The sequence below is a fragment of the Dendrobates tinctorius genome, unplaced genomic scaffold, assembly GCF_039654945.1.
Source record: "Dendrobates tinctorius isolate UK_male_01 unplaced genomic scaffold, ASM3965494v1 ptg000113l, whole genome shotgun sequence".
Classification (NCBI taxonomy): Eukaryota; Metazoa; Chordata; class Amphibia; order Anura; family Dendrobatidae; genus Dendrobates; species Dendrobates tinctorius.
Genome location: NW_027361781.1, coordinates 5245765 through 5255907, shown reverse-complemented (window position 1 = coordinate 5255907; position 10143 = coordinate 5245765).

Sequence of the window (10143 nt, the reverse complement as noted above, 5' to 3'; positions counted from 1 at the left end):
ATTTCGCCCCCAGGTTGTTTCGCCCCCGCACATTTCGCCCCCGCACATTTCGCCCCCAGCAGTTCGCCCCGGGATGTTTCGCCCCCGGATGTTTCGCCCCCGGATGTTTCGCCCCCAGCAGTTAGCCCCCGGATGTTTCGCCCCCAGCAGTTCGCCCCCGGATGTTTCGCCCCCAGCAGTTCGCCCCCGGATGTTTCGCCCCCGGATGTTTCGCCCCCGGATGTTTCGCCCCCAGCAGTTCGCCCCCGGATATTTCGCCCCCAGCAGTTCGCCCCCGGATGTTTCGCCCCCAGCAGTTCGCCCCTGGATGTTTCGCCCCCAGCAGTTCGCCCCCGGATGTTTCGCCCCCAGCAGTTCGCCCCCAGCAGTTCACCCCCAGATGTTTAGCCCCCAGCAGTTCGCCCCCAGCAGTTCGTACCCGGATGTTTCGCCCCCAGCAGTTCACCCCCGGATGTTTCGCCCCCTGCTTTTTGCCCCCAGATGTTTCGGCCCCAAATTAGGCAGGGAATTTTGGCCTTGTGTTTTAGCCCTAAGACCGCTTTCACAGTAGCCACTTTCCCAAGTGCTAAGCACTGGAAAATCGCTAAGAAGATTGCCAATTTTGAATATACTACATGGTGGCCCGATTCTAATGTATCGGGTATTCTAGAAGGCACAGCCACGTGGTATGTTGCACAGGTTATGTAGTATATTGGACAGTCCACGTAGTACATTGTACAGGCCACGTAGTATATAGGACAGCCGACGTAGTATTTTGGACAGCGCACGTAGTAAATTGCACAGTCCACGTAGTAAATTGCACAGCGCACATAGTAAATTACACAGCGCACATAGTATATTGGCCAGCCAACGTAGTATATTGCACTGGTCACGTAGTATATTGCACTGTCCACGTAGTCTAGGAATGTGGGCACTATATTCGTGTTTAAAAAAAAATAATAAAGATATACTCATAGAATCATAGAATCATAGAATCATAGAATCGTAGAGTTGGAAGGGACCTCCTGGGCCATCTGGTCCAACCCCCTGCTCAAAGCAGGATTTGCTAAATCATCCCAGTCAGATGTCTGTCCAGCCTCTGTTTGAAGACTTCCATTGAAGGAGAACTCACCACTTCTCGTGGCAGCTTGTTCCACTCATTGATCACTCTAACTGTCAAAAAGTTTTTTCTAATATCTAATCTGTGTCTCCTCCCATTCAGTTTCATCCCATTGCTTCTAGTCTTTCCTTGTGCAAATGAGAATAAAGTTGATCCTTCTACAATGTGACAGCCCTTTAGATATTTGTAGACAGCTATTAAGTCTCCTCTCAGTCTTCTCTTTTGCAAACTAAACATTCCCAAATCCTGCAACCTTTCCTCATAAGACAGGGTTTGCAGACCGGTCACCATTCTGGTCGCTCTTTTCTGAACTTGCTCCAGTTTGTTGATGTCTTTTTTAAAATGTGGAGCCCAAAACTGGACACAATATTCCAGATGAGGTCTGACCAAAGAGGAGTAGAGGGAAATAATGACTTCACGTGATCTAGACTGTATGCTTCTGTTAATACATCCTAGAATTGCATTTGCCTTTTTTGCTGCTGCATCACACTGTTGACTCATATTCAGTCTGTGATCTATTAGTATGCCCAAGTCTTTTTCACATGTGCTGTTGCGTAGCCCTATTCCTCCCATTCTGTATATGCTTTTTTCAATTTTATTGCCCAGATGTAGTACTTTGCATTTTTCCCTGTTAAAAACCATTCTGTTTGTTGCTGCCCACTTCTCCAGTTTATTTATATCTTTTTGAATCCTCTCTCTCTCTTCTCTAGTATTAGCTATCCCTCCTAGCTTTGTGTCATCAGCAAATTTAATCAGTTTACCCTCAATTCCTTCATCTAAATCGTTGATAAAGATGTTGAACAATACAGGGCCCAGGACAGAGCCCTGTGGTACCCCACTTGAGACATTCTTCCAACTGGATGTGCAGCCATTTACGACCACTCTTTGGGTCCGATCACTAAGCCAGTTATGAATCCACCTAACAGTTGCCTTGTCCATTCCATACTTAGACATTTTTTCAATAAGGATTGTATGAGATACTTTGTCAAATGCTTTGCTGAAGTCAAGATATACTATATCTACAGCATTTCCTTGATCCACCCAATCAGTGATTCCATCATAGAAGGAAATTAAGTTAGTCTGACATGACTTATTAGTTACAAACCCATGCTGACTCTGTTTAATCACTTCATTCTTATCCAGGTGCTGACATACATGTTGTTTAATAATTTGTTCAAAGATCTTTCCTGGTATAGAAGTCAGATTCACCGGCCTATAGTTGCCTGGGTCCACCTTCTTCCCCTTTTTGAAGATAGGAACAACATTTGCTCTTCTCCAGTCTTCTGGGACTTCTCCTGTTCTCCAAGAATTTTCAAAGATTATGGAGAGGGGTTCAGAAATTTCTTCTGCTATCTCCTTCAGTACTCTGGGGTGTAATTCATCTGGACCTGGTGACTTGAATTCATTTAGGTCACCTCAGCCACGGGCCCTGAAGTCCTCGCGCCTCTCTGCAGTGCTGGCGGTGGCTTCCGGTCTGAGCGTAGGACCTGCGATGATGTCGCGGTCACATGACCGTGACATCATCGCAGGTCCTGGACGGTGTGCATTGGAGAGAGGCGCGGAGGACAGTGCGACGTTGGAGGGGGTGAGAATAACTTTTTTTTATCATTATTTTTTAACATTACATCTTTTCACTATTGATGCTGCATAGGCACCATCAATAGCGAAAAGTTGGTCACACAGGGTTAATAGCAGCGTTAACGGAGTGCGGTACACCGCGATCCGTTAACGCTTGCATTAACGCTGTGTGAGCGGTCAGCGGTGAGTACAGGGCAGTGAAGCAGCGGCCATTTTTATGGCAGACTGTGACCGTCGCTGATTGGTCGTGGGCGTTTTGCCACGACCAATCAGCGACTTGGATTTACATGACAGACAGACGCCGCGACCAATGAATATACGAATAAAACGTTACAGACAGAAAGACGAAAGTGACCCTTAGACAATTATATAGTAGATAAGTCAATGGCTAGAAAAGCGAGGTGTTGTTTCGGCCAGCTCTTTTTATTTTATTACAGGAGCTATTTTTGAGCTCTTAGCGTTCATCAATAGCCTGTATCTTATGGGTCATTACCGAGAGCGCTCACAAAAGCGCTCTGAAAAATGCCAGTAAAGCACGTGCTTTGGAGTTCTAAAACAGTGGCAGCATAAGGGTGCTTTCACACTTCCGCTACATATGCACTACAGGCCGCCCGTTCGCTTCTGTAATGCCGCATTCCGCTAACCTGCAGCGGAACGAAAAGAAGAAAATGCTCTTCTTTTTGTTCTGACACTGATAGCGGAATGCGGCATTACGAAAGCGAACGGGCGTCTGCAGATCGCGGAACCCAGCCGTTCACTTCTATGGGCAATGCAAGCGGAATGCCAGCATTCAGCCAGCATTGCCCTGGGGTCAGCTGGATGTCAGATCCAGAGCGGATCGACCTCTGGCGGCCACAAACACAAGTGTGAAACCACTCTAAAATTACAGTGTGCAAGAGGCCTAAAATCTAAACAATTTTGAACTTTTACCTGACCAAGCACTGACCTGCTTTGTTGCAAGTTTTGTTGCAGATGTAACAAGTAGCATGGTCACATGTCCTGCAAGTTACATTAGACTAGCTTTTATTCCATCTGTATATCAGAATATAGCAGTGTCTGAAATCTCCACAAAGAGAGAAGTGTACTGCCACAAAAAATCAGTCAGCTTCCACAGCAATTCACTTTCTACAACTATGAATTCATTTCTGTCCAAACGTGGAAGGAGCAAGTTGGTCCATGAGAATCACATTTACTTATTTTCCAAACGAACCGCTGACGATGTTCATTCCATCTGGGTATGTGAAAAACGGTCGACTTGCAAGGGACGTGTTTGGACCAATGAAGAATCTGGCGAAGTTGTGAAAGTAGTCAATCTTCACAATCACGCAGCACAAGCTGCAAGACCTGAAGCAATCCGACTTGTTAATGAGGCTGTGACCAGGGCAAGGACAACACAGGAGACACCACAACAGATTCTCACAGACGTCGTTTCAGGAGCCCATTCTAATGTTGCAGCACTTCTCCCAAGGAAAGCATCACTGAAGAGGACAATATGATTAGCAAGGCAACTTGGCAATATCCCAAGGTTACCTCCAACCCTTGATCAACTTGTTATCCCCCTCGAGTTCCAGGAGATCAGTATTGATGGTGTCCAGCAGCAGTTCCTTCTGCATGACTCTGGTAAGCTACTTAACCATTTAACATTGTATTAAAACAATTCCATTATGCATAATTATTGCAAAGTTTATTTTGCACAAATGTGAAAAATGCTACACTATAAGGTGCTGATATAAAATACTATGTGATTTTTGCCTTCAAGGGAAACTTTGAGGGTAATATAATGTAGTGAGGCCTACTGATTCCAACTAGTGTTGGCCGATCACTGGAAAGATAGGATCAGATCGGGCTGATCATACCGAAAGATTGGAATTAATTCAGATCCAATCTCCAGAGCTAGATCTAGATATATATATATACACTCACTGGCCACTTTATTAGGTACACCTGTCCAACTGTGTGTTAAGACTTAATTTCTAATCAGCCAATCACATGGCGGCAACTCAGTGCATTTAGGCATGTAGACATGGTCAAGACAATCTCCTGCAGTTCAAACCGAGCATCAGTATGGGGAAGAAAGGTGATTTGAGTGCCTTTGAACGTGGCATGATTGTTGGTGCCAGAAGGGCTGGTCTGAGAATTTCAGAAACTGCTGATCTACTGGGATTTTCACGCACAACCATCTCTAGGGTTTACAGAGAATGGTCCGAAAAAGAAAAAAAATCCAGTGAGCGGCAGTTCTGTGGCCGGAAATGCCATGTTGATGCCAGAGGTCAGAGGAGAATGGGCAGACTGGTTCGAGCTGATAGAAAGGCAACAGTGACTCAAATTGCCACCCGTTACAACCAAGGTAGGCAGAAGAGCATCTCTGAACGCACAGTGCGTCGAACTTTGAGGCAGATGGGCTACAGCAGCAGAAGACCACACTGGGTACCACTCCTCTCAGCTAAGAACAGGAAACTGAGGCTACAATTTGCACAAGCTCATCGAAATTGGACAGTAGAAGATTGGAAAAACGTTGCCTGGTCTGATGAGTCTCGATTTCTGCTGCGACATTCGGATGGTAGGGTCAGAATTTGGCGTAAACAACATGAAAGCATGGATCCATCCTGCCTTGTATCAACGGTTCAGGCTGGTGGTGGTGGTGTCATGGTGTGGGGAATTTTTTCTGGGCACTCTTTGGGCCCCTTGGTACCAATTGAGCATCGTTGCAACGCCACAGCCTACCTGAGTATTGTTGCTGACCATGTCCATCCCTTTATGACCACAATGTACCCAACATCTGATGGCTACTTTCAGCAGGATAATGCGCCATGTCATAAAGCTCGAATCATCTCAGATTGGTTTCTTGAACATGACAATGAGTTTACTGTACTCAAATGGCCTCCTCAGTCACCAGATCTCAATCCAATAGAGCATCTTTGGGATGTGGTGGAACGGGAGATTCTCATCAGGGATGTGCAGCCGACAAATCTGCGCCAACTGTGTGATGCCATCATGTCAATATGGTCCAAAATCTCTGAGGAATGCTTCCAGCACCTTGTTGAATCTCTGCCACGAAGAATTGAGGCAGTTCTGAAGGCAAAAGGGGGTCCAACCCCTTACTAGCATGGTGTACCTAATAAAGTGGCCAGTGAGTGTATATATATATATGCACACTGTACGCCCGAACAGTGTGTGTGTGTATATATATGCATATATGTGGGTGGGTGATGGTGGTCTGGCACTTTTGGAACTTTGAAATGCAATAAAGGATTTGTATAGGACTTCAGGAGCGCGGAGGTCTTTCTTCATGGATGCATGTTAAGTACGGGCGGAAGCCAACCCCTGCTCTAGCAGCACACTGAGTCCTCGGCAACAATCTCAGTTGAGCCACTCTTCTTCCAGCTTTCTTGCATATATATAATGGCCCCAAGCTGCGCTGTTAAAAAATAAACAAACCCAGTTATTCAACTCTCTCTCCGGTGTCCAGCGCTGTCTCCGGCGGTGCAGGGAATTCCGAAATCCCAATGCTATGCATTCTGGGTTGTGCATCACCACCTCTGCACATGTGCCGGGCTGTTCTGTGATGTGATGTGGTGCTTTCCCAGGACCGTCTAGTGAGCGGTCCTGGGATCACTCTCCACTGTAGTTATAGTGCGGCAGGCACAGAGGCGGCGATGCGCCGCCTGGATTTCGGGATTCCCTGCACTGCTGGGCTAGGAGCCGGAGCCAGTACTGGACACTGGAGAAAGAGGTGAGTAACTGGGTTTGTTTATTTTTTAACAGCGCAGCCTGGAGCCATTTACTAAAGCTAAATATGCACACACGCTGTACACCTGTATAGTGTGTGTGTGTGTATATATATATATATATATATATATGCGCACACTGTTCGGGAGTGTATGCCCGGACAGTGTTTTCAGATTACGGAGGATTCCGATTTCTAATTCAGATCATCATCATGATCTGGCTACAAATCGGATCGTAATTTAAAATAACGATCAGCCTGAAAATTGTAATAAATTACGATCTTCAGTGATCGGACCGGCCAACACTAATTCCAAATATGCAGCATTGTACTGGCCATACCTGTCCTGGATGCTGCCCCGGAGTTCAGCCTCACCTGTCTGCGGCATGCACGGACTGAACTGCCATCGCCGGCTGATTCCTCGGCTCTCGTAGTTCAGTCCTGCAGATCCGTGGACAGGTCGGGCTGAACTCCGGAGCTCAGGTGAGATACGCCATGATTTGCAGATGCGTTTTGCCTGCTGCTTCCAAGCACTTTTTAAGCACTTTGCAAGCGCTTTGGCAAAACGCTTCTGCAAATAGGGGACGTGGCCAAGCTCTGCTATGGGCGTGGCCATGCCCTGCTATGGCCTAAACTGAGCGTATTTGGCGTGGTTTGCAGACATTTTTCGGGAGGTTTCCCTCTAGCACCTTCCCATTCCTTCCGGGATCCGCCGGAAAATAGCTTTGAAGCTATTTTCCGGTGGGGCGTTTTCCGGCCCCGGCCGGAATCCGCCCGTAACCCGCACCATAGACATGAAAGGGCGGGTTTCAGGCAGGAAACACAGCACGGAATACGCCTGTAAATCCAGCTTGTCTGGATAAAGCCTGAGGCCTCGTGCCCACTGACAGAAGGGGATTGTGGAGCGGCATCTCCGCAGCAGCTGTAATTGCGGTAGCAATTGGAGATCCCACAGGAATCTATTTGTGCCTGCAATTGTGGCCACTATTGTGGTACCCTAATTCTGTATCAAAATCTTCACTTAACTCTATGGATTTAGGTGCAGGTTTTAGTGCAGGATTTCACCCCCTTGTCTGAATGGCTGGAATTTTGTTTGTATAATGGCAGCATACATTGACATGCTGCACTGCATGTTTTTTTTTTGTAAACAAATTTTTCATCAGCATGTGGATGGGATTTACACATTAATGCTGCATATGACCCCAGCCTAATGGACCATTCAGTTATGCCTTAGGCCAAAAGCACACTGGTGATTTTACTGGCGTTTTTTGCATCCTGCACAATCCTCTCAATGAGACAGCATAGGCAGCGCGGACGTCACGAACGTCTGCGCTGCCCACCCGACGGCTAGCGTGCCCATCCGCCTGAATGGAATGCCCCATTCAGGTGGGCGGCCCGCCCAGTCGTTCATTCAGACGTCCAGCCGCACGCCGCGTCTGGATGCGGCTGTTAACTAGACGGCCCGTTCAGCATAGTGGCGATCGGCCGTGCTGAACGGCCGTCTAGTTGAAGGGTCTAAAGGTACCCTAAAAATGTGACCTATTTCAAGTTTGGAAGTAATTTTAATTTTAAACAAAAATATATAATTTTCCACTGGGACAATATATGTTGTAAAAAACTATTGGTTGGCCCCTTCACACTAGATTTTGCTTCAGTTTTTTTATTATGAAATCAGAAAATCTGGAGCAAAATGTGAGTATTTAATGTGAGATATGAACAGAGTCTTCTGATTAGGATATTTTTTTTGTGAATTTATCCCAAAACTCTGTCTGCTGCTTGTTACACTTTTCCTGTTATTTCCTCTACTAATACTTTCATTTTAAATTAGGAAATGGACACAGCCGTATGTTGATATTTGGAACAAGAGACAATCTCCATCTACTGGCACAAAGTAAAGAGTGGTTTGCTGATGGCATGTTTTTCACTACACCAGCCTTGTTTAAGCAACTTTACACAATCCATGTAGTCCACAGCGGCCTTGTTGTTCCTGTAGTGTACACCTTGCTGACAGACAAGAGCCGTTCTACATACCAGAGGTTGCTGCAAGAGCTGAAGAACTTGCAGCCTGGACTGCAGCCAGACAACCTGATGTTGGATTTTGAACTAGCTGCAATACAGGCATTTGAAAGTGAATTCCCCAACCTTGTGAAGACTGGTTGCTTTTTCCACCTTTCACAGTCGGTTTGGCGTAAAGTTCAAAATGAAGGACTCAAGATGCAATACCAAGGTGACCATGAATTTGCCCGTTGGATACGCATGATACCTGCCCTGGCCTTTCTACCACCACAGAATGTTGTGCAATCATTTGAAGAATTGGTGGAAGATCCTGACTTTCCACAAGAAGCAATACCTATTGCCAACTATTTTGAAGACAGCTATATCGGTCGAATGAATCGCAGAGGACGTCAAGCACCTTTGTTTCCAGTTCAATTCTGGAATGTGTATGAACGAACATTGAATGATCAACAGCGAACAAATAATGATGTCGAAGGATGGCACCATAGCTTTCGAGAAACATGTGGTACTCTTTTCCAAAATATATACCGGTTCATTAACTGTCTGAAACATCAGCAAGAGCTCCATAGTTTTGAAATTATTCAGATAATAGCAGGAAATCCCATCGCTGCAAGAAACAAAAAGTATGCTGCAATTTCAGCAAGGGTTAAACGTATCGTGCAAGATTTCGATAATAGAAGCTTGATGGATTATCTGAGAGGCATTGCCTACAGCTTTGATTTTTAGTTCATGGTCACATATTGTATGTTTTGAGAGCAGTGTTTTTAGCTGTAAAATAATTCAAGCATTATAACCTGCAATTTGTATTTTCTCTTTTTCTCTAATCCTTCCCCTCTATACCTTTTTATGTTTCTTGTTAAAACAGTTTTGATATATACAGTTAAAGCATAACTCTGCAAAAAACATGTTATGTTATAGTACCTGTGCCCATGATATTCATTTCCAAAGGAGACCTTCCAGCAGCTTCACTTCTGTGTGAAAAGTCTCATCCAAGTTAAAGCTCCATGTGCTGCAGGATTTCAGTGGTTGCTAAGGAGGTTGTTTCTCCTTAGTAGCAGTACTTGTGGATGGATTCTAGAGGGCGTGGCTGCACAGGAGCATGCAGCTAACAATATATTCCCTATGATGTATAAAGGGCTGCTGGTTTACAGCCCTCTGCAAAGCCCCCCCTATGTGTTCCGTCCTGTAACGGCTTTATACAGGCAGGGGGGAGCCCTCCTCTTGTCCAGGACAGAGCACATGAGCGGAGGGTGAAGGGGAGCTTTGCAGAGGGCTGTGAACAAGCAGCCCTGAATGTATCATAGGGAGCCAGGATCCTTTCTGCTCCCAAGGGGGCACGACCTCCTTAGTAACCAATGAAATCCTACTATTTTCCTGTCTGTTTGTAAAATTACTCATCTAGAAAACAAAGTTTGAGAATAAAAAAAACTAATTTGATCAGAAATGTATATCTTAGACTCATATGGTGTATTATTAGTGATAAGCAAACCTGCCAATGTTCAGTTCAGGCAGGTTTTTCCCGGATGCGAAAGATCCAGGAGCAAATTGCTAGAGGCAAAACATCCAGGGATGAACTGCTGGGGGCGAACTGACAGGGGGCGAAACATCCGGGGGTGAAACATCCGGGGGCGAACTGCTGGGGGCGAAACATCCGGGGGTGAACATCCGGGGGTGAACTGCTGGGGGCGAAACATCCAGGGGCGAAACATCCAGGGGCGAAACA